This window comes from Sciurus carolinensis, chromosome 2 (assembly GCF_902686445.1).
Source record: "Sciurus carolinensis chromosome 2, mSciCar1.2, whole genome shotgun sequence".
Taxonomy (NCBI): Eukaryota; Metazoa; Chordata; class Mammalia; order Rodentia; family Sciuridae; genus Sciurus; species Sciurus carolinensis.
This window is the reverse complement of record NC_062214.1, coordinates 175,656,718-175,680,713: the sequence shown is the minus strand read 5'-3', so window position 1 is coordinate 175,680,713 and position 23,996 is coordinate 175,656,718.

The following is a 23,996-nucleotide window of genomic DNA, read 5'->3' as shown; positions in this document are numbered from 1 at the left end:
CCCAACAACAACATGTGAACTTTGTATATTTAAATGTTTTTAACTTAACAGATTTCCAGTTAAACCTGGTAAGTTGAACATGATAAGATAACTCACTTAGTTCTACTTCCTGAATCCTATGAAATAACAGGAAGGAAGGAAGTCATCAACCCAGAGAGAACAAGCAAGGAGACAAGAGCAGAGACAGAATCCAAAGATAAATGCAGGGAGCTCCAAAGCAGGCAGGCAAAGGAGATGGCTTTGAACCCCACCAATGCCTGGAGATTGTGATGCTAGAGCCTGCATGGGTGTCTGTGCCTCAGTCATTGTTTTTTTGGTTTTTGTTTTTGCAAATGTTATTGTTCTCATTAGTTTTTATTGTTGTTGTTCTAATTAGTTATACATGACAGTAGAATGCACTTGGATACATCATACATAGATGGAGTATAATTCTCATTCTTCAGGTTGTACATGATGTGGAATCCCACAGGTTGTATAGTTTATATGTACATAGGGTAATAATGTCTGTTTCCTTCCTAACTCCCTTACTCCTCCCCTCCTTTCAATCCCCTACCTAAACTAAAGTAACTCTATTGTTCCTCTTATTGTGAATTAGCATCTGCATATCAGAGAAAATATTCAGCCTTTGGTTTTGGGGGATTGGCTTATTTTGCTTCGCATGATGTTTCCAACTCCATCCACTTAGTGACAAATGCCATATTTCATTCTTCTTAAGGCTGAGTAATATTTCACCATATATATGTACATATACAATATATGTGTGTATATATATGAATGATGGAATATATATACTCCATATATATATATATCACATTTTCTTTATCAATTCACCTGTTGAAGGGCACCTAGATTGGTCCACAATTCAGCTATTGGAAGTTGAGCTGCTATAAATGTTGATGTGGCTGCATCACTGTAATATGCTGATTTTAAGTCCTTTGGGTATAAACCAAGGAGTGGGCTAGCTGGGTCAAATGGTGGTTCCATTCTGAGTTTTCTGAGGAATCTCCATACTGGCTTTCCATAATGGTTTGCACAAATTTGCATTCCCCCCAGCATCCTCACCACATTTATTGTTATGTGTATTCTTGATAATCGCCCTTCTGGCCAGGGATGAGAAGAAATCTCAGTGTAGTTTTGATTTGAATTTCTCTAATTGCTAAAGATGTTGAACATTTTCATATATTTACTGATTGATTGTATTTCTTCTTTTGTGAAGTGCCTGTTCAGTTCCTTAGCCCATTTATTGATTGGGTTATTTATTTTGTGTGTGTGTATGTGTGTGTGTGTGTTTGTGTGTGTGTGTATTAAGTTTTTTGAGTTCTTTACATATCCTGGAGATGAATGCTCAATCTGAGGTACATGTGATAAAGATTTTCTCCCACTCTGTAGGTTCTCTTTTCACATTATTGATTGTTTGCTGAGAAGCATTTTAGTTTGAATCCATCCCATTTATTGATTCTTGATTTTACTTCTTTAGGAGTCCTTTTAAGGAAATCAGTTCCTAAGACAACATGTTGGAGATTTGGGCCTACTTTTTCTTCTATTAGATGCAGGGTCTCTGTTCTAGTGCCTAAGTCCTTGACCCACTTAGAATTGATGTTTGTGCAGGTGAGAGATAGGGGGTTAGTTTCATTTTGCTACATATGAATTTCCAGTTTTCCCAGCACCATTTGCTGACGAAGCTATCTTTTCTCCAATGTATGTTTTTGGCTCCTTGTCTAGTATGAGATAACTATTTATGTGGGTTTGTCTCTGTGTCTTCTATTCTGTACCATTGGTCTACATGTCTGTTTTTGGTACCAATACCAGGCAGTGTTGTTACTGGGCTCTGTAAATAGTTTAAGTTCTGGTATTGTGATGCCTCCTGCTTCACTTTTCTGCTAAAGAATTGCTTTGGCTATTCTGGGTCTCTTACTTTTCCAAATGAATTTCATGATTGCTTTTTCTAGTTCTATGAAACTCAGTCATTCTTAAAATCTCCCCCAGTGACTTTAATAGGTGGCTCAATGGAAAAAACCGTCAAGAAGGCAATTTAGTACAGGGGGATTGGAAGTGGCTCTCAGTCACCTGGAGAGCCCTAACAATCCTCCTAGGCCACCCTGGACCACTTAAATCCATTTCTAGGGACAGGGCCAGACACAACCTATTTTGTAGAGCTCCCAGGAGATTTGAGGTACAGCCAAGGCTTAAGACCACTGCTCTAGATCAAAGAATCATGTTTGAACTGTGTACCTACCGCAAGTTCCTGATTCAGCAGAGCTTTAGTTTCCTTTTTTTGATAAGTATTTACATGCATCGCTCTTCCTCCTTTGAAGGTAAAGAGCAGAGATGTATGAATGCTTTGGAAATGGAATTCTGCTGTTCAGAAAGGTGTCATCATACTGAGAAGAAAAGTCTTCACTGACTCAACCAGCTCCCCATGACCTGACCCCACCCTCTCTCTCCAGTCTCACTTTGCTACCCCCCCCACCTTGTCTCCCCTGGCCATACACTCCCAACATACAGCTTCCGTGTGTTCCTCAAATGCCAAGCTGGCTGCTGCCCTTATCCTTGCTGTCCCATATCTTCATCGATTTCTCTCCATCCTGGCAATCTGTTCTCTGTGCTAACCTCACCCCTCCAGAGGGACATTTCTATTTACCCCTATCTGTCCACCTATGCCCACATTGCCTGTGACACACTCTATCCCATTACAGTGCTTTTTTATAGTACTTAGTACTTCAGATTGCATCATTCATTTGTTTAGTTCAATTTGTCTCCTCCACTAGAATATAAGCTCCTCCAGAGCAGGGATTTGGATCCACAGTACCTAGCACAGTAGGTACTAGGTGGTAAGGATATGATGAAGGAAACAGGCAAGGTCTCTAACCTTGTGGAGAATCATTTGGCTGGGGCAGAGACGGGAGAGGGGACAATAAACAAGTAAAGAATTAACGGATAGTTCCACAATGTAATAAATCCAATGAAGAAAAGAAGCAGGAGTGTGTCAAGGAGTGAGCAGAAGCCAGAGATAGACTCTTAGGATAGCTTAGGCAAGATCTCTGAGGAAGTTGCACCTGGTGAATAAGGAGGTCAGCCATGGGGAGGACAAGCAAGAGAGTTCTCCAAAAAGATATAGCAGCAAGAGCAAAGATCCAGGGGTAGGAAAGAGCTTGGTATGAGGAACAGAAAGGAGCCCAATGTGACTGAAGCAGAAAGAGTGGTACAAGAGGAGGTGGGAGAAGCAGGCAGGACCAGCCACACGGGCCCTTAAAGGGCTCATTCAGTTTGGATTTTAGTGCAAGCGCAGTAGCAAGCCATTGAAAGGTTTGAACTAAGAGGGGATATGACCAACAATTTTTTTTTTTTTAAAGAGGGGATATGACAGATATGCTCAATAGGAAATGCAACTAAGCAATCACAGCCATAAGGAAGCAACTACCATATTTCAGAATTTTCCTGAGTCCCAGCTATGTTTCTGGTGCAAAAAGCCCTGGGTGCTGACTGAGTATTTAGAACTGCTGTCCAAGAGAGTTTTCAGGCAGGGTGCCCTGTGTCTTGTCCCAGAAGTAAAACATCTCAGAGAAAACATCATGCAGAGACAATCAGAGGATGTAAAAGCAACCACAGTACCGGGCTCCTCTTTAAGGCAACAGGGAAGACCGCTGCAGAGGAACTAATGAAGGAGCCAAGTCAGCAAGAGGAAGAAGCCCGGGGCCTGTATAGTAAGGAAGCAGGAAAGCCAGCCGCATCCCAGGAGCAGCACTCCTGTATGGAGAGAACAGCAACAGAACGAAGCACCAGCTGAAGGCAGGAGGCTGTGTCCATGCAGACCCAGGACAGAGGAAGTCCCAGCAGAATGGAGGCAGGCAGCCAGGCCCAGGGTCAGAAGGTCAGGATCCAGCTACCCCAAGGGAAGTTTAGCATGTACCAGCGGACCTCCACACCACGTGCACTTGTGCACTGTGGGTGGAAGAGCAGGAGCAGGGGGCTGGAGAGGGAAGGCTAGACCTGGATAACATCTGGTTCCATGTCCATGTGATGGAAACTTGCCCGGCCTGCCCCTCAAGGTGGTCAAACTGGCCCGGGTTTGATGGAAAGCTAAAGGATTTTTTTATTACCTGGGAGGAAGCAATCAAAGCAATCTGGAATTAACTTCCAACCCAGGGGCTGGAGTGACATGAAGAACAGGATTTCTTATCTGCCTCTGCTGGCTGAGAAATTCCACAAAAGGCCCATCGCTGGGGCCCCTCAGTGTTCTCATCTGTCACAAGGGAGAGGAAAAACGCCCCATGAAAATAGCTGACACATCTCAGGATAAAAGCCACATGAGTTCTTATCAGAATTCTAAACTAGTTTCTTGGGGTGGGACCTACATGTACACACTTGCATGCATTACATATGGTATTAGTTATCAAAGCTTGGTATTGTCAGATGCTAGTCTTAAGTGCTTTAAGTGTATTTTTTGCGTATAACCTTCATGAGGTCTGAGATACCACCATTATCCCCTTTTGACAGTTGAGCAAACTAAGGCACAGAGAAAGAAGTGACTTACCCAAGATCACCCCATAAGGACAGAGCTGGACCTCAACTCCAGGCCCCTGACTTCAGAGCCCCCACTCTGAAATGAGCAGCCCACTCTGATCACAGAGTTTTTAGAGAAGGAAATCATTTCAGGCAAATGTCTGAGGCTTTAGCCTTTGACACCCTGAGGTCTTTGAATAGTTTTAAGAGCAAAGAGCCAAACTGACTCAGTAGTGATCCTTCATTACCAACCACTAATTGACCACAGCTCACAAATTCAAGACAGGATGGACTAGGAGTTAGATGAGCTGGGTTCAGTCCTGCAACTAATCAGCAGTTTACCTGGGAGTAGGTGTTTTCCCTCCCTGAGTCTCAGGATCTTCTCTTGTAAAGGAATTGTATGGGCAGAACTTGAAGGCCTCTCCAACTTTCACATCCCATGATTCTTTGAGTCATGAGCAATGTCCATTTCTTCTAGAGTACCTGTCCACTCACCAAGAGATGAGATTGTGTGGGACACAAATGAATGAGCCCGTGTGCTGGACTGTTCTCTGTGTCCTTCCCACTGGCTTCTCATACTTCTCTTTCCTGCTCTGAGCCCCAAAGGTCGACCTCCAGCTTCCCTGCATCCCGGGGGTCCTCTCCCCTCCATCCTCTGGGTGGTTTGGCAACAGTAAGCCCAAGCAGGAGATGGGAAGGCAGGAAGAGAGGCAGGCCTGGATGCACACGCATATGCACACACACACACTGCACCCTGGCAGCTCCCCCTCTGCCCAACTCCTGTCAGACACATCTACCACTAGCCCCAGGCGTCACTGCGTTTCAGGAATGCCATTCTCACACCTGCCCCTTAAATCTAAGAGTGATGATGACTCAGAGCTATTGCCAGTGCCCAGGCATCCCCTCCACTGGCTGGTTCCCTGAAGTGCCCATTCCTCAGCTAAGGCCAGTCATTCAATATCTGCATAAAACCCCTCAACATGTCATCCATTTCCTGTAGGGCTCTGCTGAAGGATGCTTCCTATAGTGCAGTGACTTTCCTTCTTGTCATGCTACCATGACATTGTAAATCCTTTCGTGTGTCATGAGTCAACACAGGAATCCAAGTCCTCCTTTCAAAGTCCAACAGACACCCACACCAAGCTCTACCACTAGAGGGAACCTAGAAATAAACACTTTCAGGGCAAGAAAGGGCCTCGGTTTTCCCCTAGTGGTCGGAGCAGCAATAGCAGTGTTCTACTTGCCGAAAGTCTATAAAAACTCAGAAAAGAAAACAGACCGACCTGGGTTGGAATCCTAGCTCAGCTACTGTAAGACCTCCCATGCCTAAGATTTCTTATCTATAAACAGGGGCTATATCTGCTTCTCAGGCCTGCTCACAGCTAGCACTCCTCCTGGCACATACTATAGATGCTCAAGGCACGTTAATTCCCTTCCTTTCCAGTAGTCAATTGAGAAGCCCTGAGAACACTAGATGAGGTCCAGAAATACCATACCACCTCCTTCTGTTCTCCAGTGGAATGGCCAGGTCCTGGTATGGCAGAGGACCCAAGGCAGAAAAAAAGAAAAGAACGACTCATCAGAAACTAGGCAATTGTGTTAAAAAAAAAAAAAAAAAAAAACGACCAACCACACACAATGCCCAAACCAACTGCAGCAAGCAATTAAGGAACAATAGCTAAATACTTTCTATAATTAGAGAAAAACCATCGCAAGTGATCAGAGATGCTTTGTCTGCACTGACCCTCTGCACCCGAAGATCTTGGCACACGTGAATGCAGACCGGGGACAGGGATCTTGGGTCTTTTTTAGTTTTCTTGAGAAATTAAATCTCACACTACCCTTCTGTTGCAGAAAAGGAGGGCAGAGGAGGCAGCGAGGACCCTCTCATCTGCAAAGAAAGGCAGCTGAAAACATGAATCTTGCCGAGTGCGAATTCAATCCTGCGAGGAGAGTGTCCTAAGCCCCTCCCTGTGGGCTACCATCATGCCAATGGCAGCAGGTGGGTGGCTTGGCATCTCCAGAGGAGGAAGAGGCAAATGGGCTTTGGCATCCACCTATCATGTCCCATTTGCTAAAATCTCAGGAGCAAACCTACCATGCACAATGGACATTCCAGGCAAATGAGTTTTTTTCCACAAATAGGAGAATTGCTCTCCTGGTCTTGACAGCAGGAGCAGGCAAGCTTCCTCACCGAACCCCAGCTCCTCCCAGGCCCTGCTATTCCCCCAGGCCTCAGGCTCCCAGCTGGAGCGTCCTTATCTCTTCATTCTCCCTAACCCCTTATCACCACCTCAGCCTATGGACATTTCCTGACCTCTTCCCATCTCATCTTCCCCTTCCTCCACATTTCTATCACTCCAAGTCTAGACTTTTCCACAGACTTCTGCCTGGTGCCCCTTCTTCCAGACTCCTCACCCTCATAGGTATTCCACAAAACACCACCCTACAGATTTCCTAAAGCACTACATTCACTCTGCCATCCTCTACACCAGGACTTTTTTTTTAACTAGGGCTCAAATTCCCCTGATGGCACAGTAGATCATTTTCAGTGGTATGGACACGTTAGTGTCCCACACAGGTGCCCTTCACCAGGCCAGTGCGCTCCATTATGGGGTCTCTGTGAATGTTGGCTTTCAAGAACGCATAGCTGCCCCATTCTTCAGAAGACTGATGGGGCTGAGAGGAGTTTCCTCACCAGGTAATGCCTGAAAGGCTTCTCCCTTCCCCCCCACCACATAGCCAATGACTGACAGATACAAAGCACAAAAGGCCAGCCCCTTGGCCTAGAGGAGGGATACTCTTGAGGCACTATTAGTGCTCTGTAGCTTCCTGTGGGGGAAAGGGCCCTGTTTTAGTTAACTTTCCATCTCTGTGACCAAAATATGTGACAAGAACAATTTTTTTTTTTATTGTAAACAAATGGGATACATGTTGTTTCTCTGTCTGTACATGGCGTAAAGGCATACCATTTGTGTAATCATAAATCTATACAGGGTAATGTTGTTGATTCATTCTGCCATTTTTTTCCCTTCCCCCCCTCCACTCCCACCCTTCCCCTCCATCTATACAGTCCTTCCTTCCTCCATTACAAGAACAATTTTGAGGAAGAAAAGTTTATTTTGGCTCATGATTTCAGAGGATCAGTCCATGGTGGTCCAACATCATGGTGGAATGGTGTGGCAGAGGAAAATAGCTCAGAACATGGCTACCAGGAAGCAGATAGAGAGCTCTGCTCATCAGGGACAAAATATAAACCCCAAAGTCACACTCCTAGAGACCTACTTCCTCCAACCCCATCCTACCTGCCTAGTTACACCCAGTTAATCCGTATCAGTGTGTCTGGTCTCAATCTTGTGATCCTCCTGCCTCAGCCTCTGGAGTAACTGGGATTACGGGCATGTGCAACTACGCCTTACACAGCTGGGTACTTAAATAAGCATTAGAGGGGGCTGGGGAGATAGCTCAGCTGGTAGAGTGCTTGCCTCACAAGCACAAGGCCCTGAGTTCGATCCCCGGTACCGCAAAAAAAAATAAATAAATAAGCATTAGAAAAAGTATAACCAGTACATCAATACATCTCATTCAAATTACTAGGAACACTGTTTCACAGGGTGAATTAAATTTACATAATTAAAAAAGTGATAAGAAGCCAGGAATAATAGTTAGTACACACCTGTAGTCAGTTCCAGCCTTCAGAAGACTGAGGTTGCAGGACCACTTGAGCTCACAATTTCCAAACAAGCCTGGGCAAAAGAGTGAGACCCAATATCAAAAAAAAAAAAAAAAAAAAAAAGTAAGAAGAGATTGGTTAAAAGAAAAAGCACAGTGTTGCAGGAGAGTCTAGCAGGAAAAACAAGGACCAGGTAAACATCAGGAAGTCATACCTGAGTGCTAAAGTCTGGAAAACATTGTCAAACTCAATACTCAGAAGCAGTGATACTCAATCAAGGCAGTTTTGCCCTCAAGAGAAATTGGGCAATTTCTGAGACACTGTAAGTTATCATGACTTGGGGGCTGCTACTGAAAACCAGTGGATGGAGGTCCAAGGTGTTGCTGGACATCTTACAATTCAAAAACAGGTCTCTACCACAATCATGCTGTCAGTATCAATAGTCCTTTTTTTTTTTTAAATAAACGGGGCTAAGTTCAAACTCCAGACTTGGCATGAGCAAGACTGTCTTTCACTGAGTGCTCTACCTGTCCAGGGCTGCCTGCCTCTGTGAGCCTCCACCAACCCTTCCCATGCTCTCCCTCTTCTGAACATCTCATGCTTATTCCTGACCCCAAATACATCCTCTTATTATTTCTGCATCCCTATTCTTTCATCTCACCCAGCCTTTAAGTCAAGTCTGTATCTTTCTCCCCAAAACTTACTTCCAACCACTTCGCACATAACTGATGTTTATTAGTCAAGTCTTCCTTTTGGGACTAGGAATGTAATTCAGGGGTGTAGAGTGTGAGCTTAGCATACCTGAGGCCCTGGGTTCAATCCCCCAGCACACGCATGTCCCCAAATTCATTGTTACTCAATCATTATCATAACCCTGTTGGTTTAATTTAACTAATACTAAATTCTTAAATCAGTGTTCCAGTCTGTTTACCCCTTGGTAGCTTCCTAGGGATCATGAACCCCTAAATAAATGCCTTTGTATTGATCTTTGTCCTCTAAGCACAATTCACCAACTAATACATTTCGAAGGGGTCTCTTAAAAATAGTAAAAACCACAACCGTATCTCTCTACTACCTTCACATTCATTACCATGCAGCTAGTATCTAGCACCTGGCTAGCCACACTTGAAATCAGTCCCAGGAAAACAACTATTCAAGAGAATGCATGTATGCATGCACACATATATACATGTACACACCCAATAAAGTTACCTAGGATAAAAACGACAGTAAAAATTGGGGAATATCTCAGTACCTCCGAAATTCCTGCACAGATTGACTTCCTTGTAAGTTTTTCATATTTTCATAACTATGTATTTCACCAGACTCTTTACTCTTGTAAACCCAAGTAGATTGTACTGTAGCTAGAAAACATTTAAATTGAATTGGTATAAAAGACTATTAACTAAATGCACCTTTGCCAACCCCTGCTCCCTTGTGCTTTTGTTTCAAACATTCAGAATCTAAGGAGCAGCTATTGGTGAGGATAAGGGAGAAAAGGTTTTGGGGGATTGTTCTGCTGCCGTGTGTAACTAATTAGAGCAAATACTTAAAAATAAATAAATAAATAAAATATGGTTGGCAAAAAACTTTTTTTTAATTTTAAAAAGAGAGAAAAGGTGACGGCAGGTTTTTGTTTCCAAACCTTATGAGCTTTATTGCAGCAGGATGACCTCGAGGCAGGTCATCCCTAATTACATCGGAGGCCATCACCTAGACATGGAGGTATGGGGCCAAGAGGACTTGCTTTCTCAGGCACATTCTCACATTGTGCCTTCAGGAAGATATTCTGTTTCTCAACACTGGAGTGCTAATTTCTTTGGGAGAAAACTAAGTCAGTTTACAGAACACCTGCAATTCAATTCTGCCTGGAAGGAACACCACTGGCCTTCAAGGGAACATTTATTGGGTGTCTATCATGTTCCACATATTGAGTCACATTTATGTGGAACTGAGCCTTGCTTTGAGGATATCGGTATAAGATGATGTTCCTGCCCAGCTGAGAAGCCCACGGTCCAGTGATTGATATGGATTTTTTTCTACAATCAAGTTGACAAGTGCTATGTAATGAGAAGCAATGTTTATGGAAAGTCATTGATTTGGATGAGCCTCCCCACAGACCCACACTAGAATGGAGTCACTTGTGCTAAGTCATCAAACTAAACTTTGAAATAGGCCAGTTTAAAAAAAAATAAACAAAAAAAACAGGTGATTCCAGTCAACCTGAGTCGCCGTCATAAAAAAAAAAAAATCCCATATGCTTTTAACCTTATAAAATGATTTTGAAACAACCCCAGTCTGCTCTTCTGTTCTGTTTCTTGCTTTCTTCAGCCATTTTTTCTGACTATAAAAGCTAACATCCTCTGTTCAGTTCATTGGAATGCTCATTCTATTTTATAGAATAAAGTGTTGCCCAATTCTAGAATTGTAAATATAAGATGTGTTAGTCAGTTTAGCAGTATAATATCTGAGACCGTCAACTTATAAGGAGAAAATGATTTCTTTTGTCCCACTGTTGTTGCTTGTTTTGGGTTTGGGGTTTGCAGCACTGGGGATCAACCTGGGGCCTCATAAGTGTGAGGCAAGCGCTCTCCCCTGAGCTACACCCCCACGCCCACCGTCGCACAGTTCTGGAGGTTCAGTCCACGATCCGCTGGCCCTGTTGCTTTGCGGTCTAAGATAAAATAACATGTGGCAGAGCAAAGCTGCTCACCTCATGGTCCCCTAACACATGGACCTTTGGGGGAATTCCACATCTGAACTAGAACAGATGTTTAAACTAAATTTGTTGTAATTATGTGTTTTGAGGGAGGACATGTGTGAAGTAATGGTGGGGTGGGGTGAGGGTCCTTGGTCCCTGATACAACGGAGCACAAGGAAATCTGAATTCAGCAGCTGGGTTCTGGTGGCCGCTCTCCCCATGTTCTGGAGGAAAGACTCCAGGCAAGGCATCGATGGCACCTGCAGGTCAAGAGGAGCAACTAAAATTCCTTCTGGAAGTCCAGAAGGAAATACAACAACTTAATGGCCATTGTCTCTGAGTAGTAGGGATGCAGGTGAGTTATTTTTCCTGGTGTTTCCTTCTATTTTTTTTTTTCCAGTTTCCAAGAGAACAAACTCCTTTGACACAAAGAATCACTGAAGTTGCAAAACGTGGTTTAATTCTCAAAAATATGCAAACAAGATCTACTCTTTTAAAGCATATTCCCTCCTTTCCTCCTTATCTATCTATTGTTCCTCAAAGGTTAGTTTTTAGGACCTACTTCAAAACCACTTGGAAGACTCAAAAACACAAATTCCAAGCCCTATTCCCAGAGTCAGACGTTCTGGGTGAGGCCCAGAAATCTGTATTTAACAAGCTCCCTAAATGATTCTTTTCTGCACCATTAGCCTGAACCACGGCTGTGGAGAACGAAGCATTACATTCATATCAATTTTCCAGAAAGCTAAGGCTCATCCACATTTATAACTTTTTTAAAACATTATACACATCCCTCTAAATAAGTTTGCTGAACAAGTTTGTTTTTCTTAGTGGCTAGAGGTCATGTCCATGAGATAGAAGGGTATTAAGATGCCTGCTTTCCTTCAGGGCATATTGAGTTGTAGGGGGTTAGTTCACACTCACTAAAGAAATCCTGGGCTCTGATACTTTTATAGTTCTCTCAGTTTTGTTCTATCATTCTTCACCCAATGTCTTTTATTTCTTACCTTTAAAAAATCATTCACTTACCATTCCACACACACACAGATTGTCCCACTTAAAGAAACCAGGGCCCCTTAGAGAAAATGGCTCATTCCACATCTGGTCATGGAAATGCATAAGATGATCTTGGAATATTTTCTGTATTGTCAGCTTTTCATTACAATAATGAAATACCTCAGGCAGGCTAACTTGAAAGAAAAATAGATTATTTTAGCTCACAGCTTTGGAGACTGGAAGTCCAACAGCATGGCACAGGTTCTTCCAAGGGCCCCCCTCGGCATGTCATGTTGTGGTGGGAATACGTGCGTATTTTCCCCTCTTCTTATAAAGCCACTAGGACCAATCCTGGGTCCCACTCTAATGACCTTTTTCTAATCCTAATTGTTCCCTAAAAGTCCCATCTCTAAACACTAGAGTCAGATAAGTTTCCACCGTTTTGATATCATTAACATGATTTGGGGGACTAAATTCCTGCCTGAGTTTGGGAGGACCAACCATAAATAAAACATAGCAATCTGTTTTTTTTTTTTTTTTTTTTACTAGCTGATAGTATTAAGCACTTACAACATGCCAGATACTGTTCTCAAGCTTTCTCTTTTTTTTAATTGTAAACAATGGGATACATGTTGTTTCTCTGTTGTACATGGCGTAAAGGTATGTTGTTTGATTCATTCTGTTATTTTTTTCCACTTCCCCACACCCTCCCACCTCTCTTTTCCCTCTATACAATCTTTCCTTCCTCCATTCTTGCCCCCTCCCTAACCCCTAACTCTAATCCTAACACTAACCCCTCCCACCCCCCATTAGGTGTCATCATCCACTTATTAGCAATATCATTTGTCCTTTGGTTTTTTTTTGAGATTGGCTTATCTCACTTAGCATGATATTCTCCAATTTCATCCATTTGCCTGCAAATGCCATAATTTTATCATTCTTTATGGCTGAGTAATATTCCATTGTATATATATATACCACAGTTTCTTTATCCATTCATCAATTGAAGGACATCTAGGTTGGTTCCACAATCTGGCTATTGTGAATTTAGCAGCTATGAACATTGGTGTGGCTGTATCTCTGTAATATGCTGATTTTAAGTCCTTTGGGTATAGGCCAAGGAGTGGGATAGCTGGGTCAAATGGTGGTTCCTTTCCAAGTTTTCTAAGGAGTCTCCACACAGCTTTCCAGAGTGGCTGCACTAATTTGCAGCCCCACCAGCAATGTATGAGTGTACCTTTTTCCCCACATCCTCGCCAACACCTGTTGTTGCTTGTATTCTTGATAATCGCCATTCTAATTGGGGTGAGATGGAATCTTAGGGTGGTTTGATTTGCATTTCTCTTATTACTAGAGATGTTGAACATTTTTCCATATGTTTGTTGATTGCTTGTAGATCTTCTTCTGTGAAGTGTCTATTCATTTCCTTAGCCCATTTGTCGATTGGATTATTTGGATTCTTGGTGTAGACTTTTTTGAGTTCTTTATAGATTCTGGAGATTAGTGCTCTATCTGAAGTATGATTGGCAAAGATTTTCTCCCACTCTGTAGGCTCTTTCTTCGCATTGCTGATAGTTTCCTTTTGCTGAGAGAAATCTATTTAGTCTGAATCTATCCCAGTTATTGATTCTTGCTTTTATTTCTTGTGCTATGGGAGTCCTGTTGAGGAAGTCTGGTCCTAAGCCGACATGTTGAAGCTCTGGACCTACTTTTTCTTCTATAATCTGCAGGGTCTCTGGTCTGATTCCGAGGTCCTTAATCCATTTTGAGTTTAGTTTCATGCATGGTGAGAGATATGGGTTTAGTTTCATTCTGTTGCATATGGATTTCCAATTCTCCCAGCACCATTTGTTGAAGAGGCTATCTTTTCTCCATTGCATATTTTTGGACCCTTTGTCTAGTATGAGAAAATTGTATTTATTTGGGTTTGTGTCCGTGTCCTCTATTCTGTACCATTGATCTACCTGTCTATTTTGGTGCCAATACCATGCCGTTTTTGTTACTATTGCTTTGTAGTAGAGTTGAAGATCTGTATTGCGATACCCCCTGCTTCACTCTTTCTGCTAAGGATTACTTTAGCTATTCTGGGTTTTTTATTCTTCCAGATGAATTTCATAATTGCTTGCTCTATTTCTGTAAGGTACATCATTGGGATTTAATTGGAATTGCATTGAATCTGTATAGCACTTTTGGTAGTATGGCCATTTTGACAATATTAATTCTTCCTACTCCAAGAACATGGGAGATCTTTCCATCTTCTAAGGTTTCTGTCATTTCTTTCTTTAGTGTTCTATAGTTCTTGTTGTAAAGGTCTTTCACCTCTTTTGTTAGATCGAATCCCAAGTATTTTTTTTTTTTGATTGCTATTGTGAATGGGGTAGTTTTCCTAATTTCTCTTTCTGAAGATTCCATCCATTATGTATAAAATGCATTAGATTTATGTGCATGATCTTATATCCCGCTACTTACTGAATTCACTTATGAGATCTAAAAGTTTTCTGGTGGGAATTTCCTGGTTCCTCTAAGTATATAATCATGTTCATCAGGCAAATAGGGATAGTTTGAGTTCTTCTTTTCCTATTTGTATCCTTTAATTTCTTTGGTCTGTCTAATTGCTCTGGCTAGAGTTTCAAGAACGATATTGGAAAGAAGTGGTTAAAAGAAGGCATCCTGCCTTGTTCCAGTTTTTAGAGGGAATGCTTTCAGTTTTTCACCATTTAGAATGATATTAGCCATGGGCTTAGCATAGATGGCCTTTACAATGTTAAGGAATGTTCCCACTATCCCTATTTTTTCTAGTGTTTTGAGCATGAAGGGGTGCTGTATTTTATCAAATGCTTTTTCTGCATCTATCGAAATAATCATGTGATCTTGACTTTAATCTGTTGATATGGTGCATTACATTTATTGATTTCCTGATGTTGAACCAACCTTGCATCCCTGGGATGAAACCCACTTGGTCATGGTGCACTATCTTTTTAATATGTTTTTGTATGCGATTTGCTAAAATTTTGTTGAGAATTTTTGCGTCAATGTTCATTAAGGATATTGGTCTGAAATTTTCTTTCCTCGATGTGTCTCTGTCTGATTTAGGTATCAGGGTAATATTGACTTCATAGAATGAGTTGGGAGGGTTCCCTCCTCTTCTATTTTATGGAATACTTTGAGAAGTATTGGAATGAGCTCTTCTTTAAAGGTTTTGTAGAACTCAGCTGACAACCCATCTGGTCCTGGACTTTTCTTTGTTGATAGGCTTTTGATGACTTCTTCTATTTCATTACTTGAAATTGGTCTATTTAAATTGTGTATATCCTCCTCGTTCAGTTTAGGCAATTCATATGTCTCTAGAAACTTGTTGATGCCTTCGAAATTTTCTATTTTGTTGGAGTATAGATTTTCAAAATAGCTTCTAATTATGTTTTGTATTTCAGTTGTGTCTGTTGTGATATTTCCTTGGTTCATTCCGAATTTTAGTGATTTGGGTTTTCTTCTCGTCTTCTCTTTGTTAGTGTGGCTAAAGGTTTATCAATTTTGTTTATTTTTTCGAAGAACCAACTATTTATTTTGTCAATTTTTTGTATTGTTTCTTTTGTTTCAATTTCGTTGATTTCAGCTCTGATTTTAACTATTTCCTGTCTTCTACTACTTTTGGTGTTGGTCTGTTCTCTTTTTCTAGGGCTTTGAGCTGTGGTGTTAGGTCGTTTGTTTGTTGAGTTTTACTTCTTTTATTAAATGCGCTCCATGAAATAAATTTTCCTCTAAGTACTGCTTTCATAGTGTCCCAGAGATTTTGATATGATGTTTCTTTGTTCTCATTTACCTCTAAGAATTTTTAAATTTCCTTCCTAATATCTTCTGTTATCCATTCATCATATAATAGCATATTGTTTAATCTCTAGGTGTTGGAGTAGTTTCTGTTTTTTATTCTTTCATTTATTTCTAACTTCAATCCATTATGATCTGATAGAATACAAGGTAGTGTCTCTATCTTCTTGTATTTGCTAACATTAGCTTTGTGGCATAATATATGGTCTATTTTAGAGAAGGATCCATGTACTGCCGAGAAGAAAGTGTATTTGCTCTTGGTTGGATGGTATATTCAATAAATGTCTGTTAGTCTAAATTATTGATTGTGTTATTGAGATCTATAGTTTCTTTGTTCAATTTTTGTTTGGAAGATCTGTCCAGTGGTGAGAAAGGCGTGTTAAAATCACCTAGTATTATTGTGTTATGGTCTATTTGGTTTCTAAAATTGAGAAGGATTTGTTTAACATTCATGGATGAGCCACTGTTTGGGGCATAGATGTTTATGATTGTTATATCTTGCTGATTATGCTTCCCTTAAGCAGTATGAAATGTCCTTCTTTATCCCTTCTGACTAACTTTGGCTTGAAGTCCACATTATCTGAAATGAGGATGGATATTCCAGCTTTTTTGCTGAGTCCATGTGCATGGTATGTTTTTCCCCACCTTTCACCTTTAGTCTATGGGTATCTTTTTCTATGAGGTGAGTCTCTTGCAGGCAACATATTGTTGGATCTTCTTTTTAATCCAATCTGCCAGTCTATGTCTTTTGATTGATGAATTCAGGCCATTAACATTCAGGGTTATTATTGAGATATGATTTGTATTCCCAGTCATTTGGTTCATTTATTTTATTTTATTTTATTTATTTATTTTTTTGACATGACTTGGTTCCTCCTTTATTTGACAGTTCCTTTAGGATAATTCCTCCCTTTGCTGATTTGCTTCTTTGTTTTTCATCTCTTCCTCATGGAATATTTTGCTGAGAATGTTCTGTAATGCTGGCTTTCTTTTTGTAAATTCTTTTAGCTTTTGTTTATCATGGAAAGATTTTATTTCATCATCAAATTTGAAGGTAAGTTTTGCTGGGTATAAGATTCTTGGTTGGCATCCATTTTCTTTCAGGGCTTGAAAAATGTTGTTCCAGGCCCTTCTAGCTTTTAGGGTCTGGATTGAAAAATCTGCTGATATCCGTATTGGTTTCCCCCTGAATGTAATTTGGTTCTTTTCTCTCACAGCCTTTAAAATTCTGTCTTTATTTTGTATGTTAGGTATTTTCATAATAATGTGCCTTGGTGTGGGTCTGTTGTAATTTTGTGTATTTGGAGTCCTATAAGCCTTTTGGACTTGATTTTCCATTTCATTCTTCAGATTTGGGAAATTTTCTGATATTATTTCATTGAATAGATTGTTCATTCCTTTGTTCATTCATTTCTCTAAGCCTTCCTCAATCCCAATAATTCTTAAATTTGACCTTTTCATGATATCCCATAGTTCTTGGAGATTCTGTTCATGATTTCTTACCATCTTCTCTGTTTGTTCAACTTTGTTTTCGAGGTTAAATATTTTGTCTTCAATATCTGAGGTTCTGTCTTCCAGGTGTTCTATCCTATTGGTTATGCTTTCTATGGAGTTCTTAATTTGGTTTATTGTTTCCTTCATTTCAAGGATTTCTGTTTGTTTTTTTTTCAATATCTCTAACTCTTATTGAAATGATCTTTTGCTTCCTGTATTTGCTCTTTTAACTGTCGATTGGTGCAATCATTCAATGCCTGCATTTGCTCTTTCATCTCATCATTCAATGCCTGCATTTGCTCTTTCATCTCATTGTTTGCTTCCCTGATCATTTTAATTATGTACATTCTGAACTCCCTTTCTGTCATTTCTTCTGCCATGCTGTCATTGGATTTTATTGATGTAACATTTAGATTTGTTTGGGGCATTTTCTTCCCTTGTTTTCTCATATTATTCAGGTATCAGTGGACTGCTAAGATACTGCAGATTTCCTCTATTGACTTATAATGTCCCTGAAGTTCTTGTATATCCCCTCTTAGCCTTCAGTAGCCTCTAAGTGCTTTCTTTAAATCACTTAATCCTCACAGCAACCCTGTAACTTCTATGATGATCTCCACTTTAAATAGAAGGAAACCAAGGCACAAAGTATTTTCTTAGTTTGTCTTTAGTCAGTCAGTTAAAGAATGGCAGAACCTTCAGGCAAATGCATTCTGATTCTGTTGCTCAGATCAGCAATGTGAGGTCCCTTCAAGAGTTCTAAGCAGCTGGCCGTGGTGTCACATGCCTATAATCCCAGTAAAAGCTGATGGCATTCTGGGGATATAGCTCAATAGTACAGCAGTTCTGAGTTTGGTTCCCCAGTACTCTTTTCAGGCTTGTCACTCCCCAAATCAATCTCTCTTCCACCCCTGTCACTCTGGAAAATCAGTCTCTCTGCCCAGCTTGTCATTCCAGTTGACACAGGTCCACAATCTTGTTTTATAATGGGGTGCAACTTAAGAACAGACCAATCACCACTGAGAAGTCCAAATTTGAGAGTCTTTATTAAGCCAGCTGGTTGACTGTCTCACACAATACCCCAAAAAATGGCTATTGGGAGAACAACCCCGAGATCACAGGGTCATAGGGGTACTTATACCAAAAATTACATTAATTATAAGTGTCTGTTCCTATGATTCAAAATTACACATTAACATCATGTGATCATCGACAGAAGGGGAAGTGGGTCAAAATGACCCTTACCTAGGTACAAACTAAAGAATGGTTACTAACATCCATACAATCACTGTTCACATGATACATTATTTAGGAGCAATAGGAATCAAAAGAGAGCAATTTTTCTTTATATAGGAATTGTCATTATGTATTGTTAAACATGTCACACTAAGGAACTGATGATGGGGACAGAGGCGGGGTGTTACCATGGGAGAAACTTATTTCCTACATAACATGGAGTCTCAGAGCAAAATGGAGTCTGTTTAGTCATTTCCCTTAGAGTCTGGCCAATAACATTCTCATGGAGCCAGATCTGTCAACCCATCACGATTTCATCAGAAATCAAGTAACCTATCAAAGCCTACTGGGATGGGTCAAAATTCTCAGAAGTCAACATGAAGGAACTCCTACTTACTGAGAGTGGGACAATTTGAATCAATGAACTCAAGCACATCAAGGACTTTCAAATCCTTGCATATAGAATGATAACAAAAAAATTATTAGTCATTTCTGAAAAAATCCTAGGAAACCGCCTGTTTTAAATATTGATCATTACAGAGATCAGGCATTTATTTCCTCTTTCCTTTGGGATCTCTTCTGAAGGGAGATAAAATAGTTGGTAAAAAGGAATTCTCTTTTAAAGAAATTACTCCAGCTAGTAATGGAAAAGGAATGACAGAATTAGAACATCACCAATTTTTAACCCCTAACCACATATGCATGCAACAATGATCATAAGTGGCTGCAAGCATCACAAGAAAGACCACCAGATATTGGACCCGTCTGAAGAAGTAAACACCACTCCCCAAGAGTTTGCTTTGTGTCTCTCCCCACCCCACCACAAAAATAAAACTCTCTGATCAAACCTCTACCTCTAATGAAGAATTTACAGGAATGGCTGGGCATGTTGGCACATGCCTATGATCCCAGTCACTTGGGAGGCTGAGGCAGGAGGATCACAAGTTCAAGGCCAGATCTTGGACAACATAGATCTTGTCTCAATTTTTTTTTTTTTTTTTTGGGTGTGATAATAATAGTTGTGATCTTTGAAAAGGAACTCCTATCTTTCAGAGAAACATCCTGAAATACTAGCAAATGAAATATGATGTTTGAGATTTGCTTCAAAATAATCTGGGGGAGGAAGAAGGAAGTTGACCCTGTCAAAAACTATTAAAGCTTGTGGTAAGTTTGTCAGGTTAATTTTTTCCATTTTCTCTACTTTTGAAATGTTTGAAAATTTTCATAAATAAAATGTCCTACAAATTCATGGTTGAACTTGAAAATTTCAGGGAAGAAAATTTAAATTATCCATAATCCTACCCTACTGAGATAATCACTACTTTCATTTTATAGTATATTCTTCTAGCCTTTTAAGTAATATATATCATAGAAATCCTGCTGTGAATATCATTTTTAGCTGCTTTTTCACTTACGATGGTATTTTTCCTTGTCATTAAAAAAAATTCCAGAATATTATTCTTACAGTTTTCAAAGGTATTTCAGTTCCTAACACTTATTTAATCAATCCTTTATTTCAGCTATTAAAATTTTGTTGCTATGAACATTCTTGAAAATCTTTATTTTGGGACACCACTGATTTTCTTTAAAGTATAATTACTAGTTTAAAGAATATAAACATTTTCAGGTACTTAAAACTGCCAAACTGCCCCACAGAAAGGTTATATTCACTTATGTTCCTAATAGTAATTAGGTAGAATTCCCTTTTTCTCAAAACCTTACTCTTCTGGAAGCTTTTAATTAGCCTTATTTAATAAATAATTCTAAGTCAAAAGGGCAACTGAAAAGTGTGTTGAAACCAGACAAGTCTACCTTTAAATTCAACTAACTGTGTGACATTAGGATAGTTATTTAACATCTCTGGGTCTGTTTCCTCATCTCTACAATGGGAGAAATAAAAACAGTAGGAGGTTATTGTCATTGAAGACCATAAATATGGTGATATATTATCTATAAATTTTCTAATACAGTGCCTGGCTTCATAAACGTTCACTGTAACTATCATTATTTTTGTCACTAATACATCTTTGCTCCCTGTAGGATAAAACTCATGGCTATTTCACTTTTTGTGAAGTGGCCTTTTTCCTTGCTTCTGTGGTCAAGCCTGTATTTAAGCTAGTTCATGGATAAGTTAGGGTGCTCTGGGTGGTTTCAAGCAACAGAAATCCCAGTCAAACTTACATGACTTCAGCACTCAGGTAGGGGCTCAGACATGTCCTGACAGATCTTGGTGATTTCCTTGGCTCTTCCCTTCTGAGTGTTCTTTTGAGCACTATACTAATGTCCCTAGAATAAGAGCTTTTAACAACAACTAAATCTACATGCTTCCATGTGAACACAGAAAGAATCCCTGCCTGCTACAGCCTATTGGATCTTAGATTTATAGTGGTCAGGAGAACTGTTTTGCTTCTTTTGGGGTTTATTACAAAATAACGAGCCCCTAACAGATCTGTACATATGAACATTTGCATTTACATATGACAGAAGAAGCCTGTAGATCAGTGAGGAAATAAAGACTTTTAGATAAATGCTATTGATAAAATTGAGCATCCATGTAGAAAAAAAGTGAAATTACACTGCCTACTGTCTCATATCATGCACAATATTCAATTCCAGGTGGAACTGACATAGTGTAAAAGGAATAAATATAATCTCTTACAAGATAAGGCCTCAGGACAGGAGAGAATTTCTTAAACAAGACACAAAGAGCACTAACCATAAAAAAAATCGATAAATTCACTTACTTCAGAATTAATTTTTTTTCTGCTCATCAAAAGATACCATTGTGGGCTGGGAATATAGCTCAGTCGGTGGAGTGCTTGCCTTGCAAACACGAGGCCCTGAGTTCAATGCCCAGCACCGCAAAAAAAAAAAAAAAAAAAAAAAAAAAAAAAAACCATTGTTAGAGCAAAAAGTCAAGCAGAGTGATGGAAGATATTTGCAATAGATAAAGGACTAGTATTCAACAACATGAAGAATTCTCACAGAGTAACAACAAATAATGTAACTCAGCAATAAACACACAAGAGGCTTGATTAGAAACTTCACAAAAAGAAAATCAAAGGGACTCCTCTTTAGTAATCAGGGAAGAGCAAAATTAAATTGATACCATTGATATAGATCAGATGTAAAAATTTTAAAGATGAGCATATTTAATTTTGGAGGAGATCTTACTGCCAGGGGGAAGGTAAACTGAATCAACCACTTTGGAAAACATTTTAGCATACCTATAAATATGGAGATAAACATACCCTATGACTCAATGATCTATTCTTTAAGTGTATCCCTAGAGAAACCAATGCACATATTCAAGGGAGTATTATTTATTAATAATCCCAAATTGGAAACCACTCAAATGTTCACCAACAGCAAGATAGTTAGTCTTATACAACCTAAACATTACCAATTCTAATAAAAATAAGTAAGTAATAATACTTAACACTTATAGGATACTTACTATGTGCTAAATACCATTCAAGGGCTTTAATATATCAATATTAACATATATGTAATATCTATACATATGTAATATCATTGCAAACACTAACACCAGATTTACTATGTGCCAGGTACTATTTTCTACACATAGTTCATAATTCATATATTTGGTCATTTTATCCTCAAACTTAACCTATGAAAAAAGGTAGTATTATTTTGTCTATTTTTCACATGAAGAAATTGATGTTAAGAAGTTAACTAACTTGCTCAAAATCACACAACTAGTGGTAAAGTTGGGAATCTGTATCCATGGAACATAATAAGAAAAGGTTCTAAGGCAGAACTTTAAGAAAAATCAACAGATAAGAAGTTAATAGGGCTGGGGATATAGCTCAGTTGGTAGAGTGCTTGCCTTGCAAGCACAAGGCCCTGGGTTCTAATCCCCAGCCACACACACACACACACAAAAAAAGAAGTTAATAGGCAAAGGTAGTCTCAGGAATATTAATAAATAAAAGGGAAAAATTCACTGGGTTCCCAGTAATCTTAGAGATAGTCTGAGGAAATTTAGAGAGCAGAATGTTTTTTTAAAAAATAACAGTTTTATTGAGACATAATTCACATACCAGAAAATTCACCCTTTCAAAGTATATAATTCAGTGATTTTCATGATATTCACAAAGATGTACAACCACCACTAATATCTAATTTCAGAACTTTTTACTTTTCAATACTCAAAAAGAAAGAATCCTAACCCTAGTCATTTCCCTTCCCCACCCCAACCCAGGCAACTGCCAATCTGCATTCTGTGTGAATATGCCTGTTCCCAACACCTCACATAAATGATGATACAATGTCTAGTTTTTTGTGCAGCATTCTTTCACTTAGCATTCCTTCAAGGTTCATATATGTCAAAGCATGTGCCACCAAATATCTTGGTTATGGAAATGCTGTATTTTGTTTATCTGTTGATTCACTGATGGACATTTGAGTTGTTTCCATATTTGGGCTCTTATGAATAATGCTGCTATGCACAATTGTGTACGAGTTTTTGTTGGAAAAGATGTTTTTATGGTTTGTATGTGAGGTGTCCCCCAAAAGCTCATGTGTGAGATAATGAAAGGTTTGGAGGAGAAATGATTGGGCTCTAGCCCTAACAGAATCAGTGAATTAATCCCTAATGGGATTAACTGAGTGGTAATTGGAGGCAGGTAGGTGTGGCGGGAAGAAGTGGTTCCTTGGGCTATGAGGTATCTATTTTGTATCTGGAGAGTGGAGTCTCTCCTGAGGTATCTATTTTGTATCTGGAGAGTGGAGTCTCTCTCTCTCTGCTTTGGGATCATCATGTGAGCTATTTCACCACACTCTTCTACCTTGATGTTCTGCCTCACCTTGAGCCCTGAGGAATGGAGCCTGCTGTCTATGGACTGAGGCCTCTGAAACTTTGAGCCCCCAAATAAACTTTTCCTCCGCTACAATTGTTCTGGTCGGGTCACAGCAAAAAAACTGACTAAAACAGATGTTTTCATTTCTCTTGGGTGTGTACCTGAGAGTGGAATCTCTGGGTCATGTAGTAACTCTATGTTAAAGATTTTGAGGAACTGCCAAATTGTTTTCCAAATGTTCCGCACCATGTTACATTCCCACCAGCAACATACAGGAATTCTCATTTCTGTACCTCTTGATTACACTTGTTATTGTCTATTTGTTTACAGCCATCCTAGTGAGTGTGAAATGGTATCTTATTATGGTTTGGAGCAGAGTTCTTTACTGTAGAAATGTGTAGAAGAAGTGCACAAGGAAATCCCTTCTATGCTCAACCTTCACCTGGCCTCTGCCAGGTCTCTCAGCCCTTGGTAGCAATGAGTTCCTGCCTATGACCAAGGACAGGCACCAATCCTTCACTTTCAATGGACCTCCCAACAGTTGGATCTGAGCCTGTTTTTTCCCTTAGATTTTCTTGTTGGATGTTCTTAAAGGGGGGTCTGAGGGTAGCTCAGTGGTAGAGCACTTGCCTACATGTGTAAGACTCTGGGTTTGATGCAGTACTAAAAAAAAGGGGTTGGGGGGGGTGCAAACCTAAATCTACTCGGCATGAAGAACATCGTTTCTCCTAGGGGTTGAGCTTGGTCC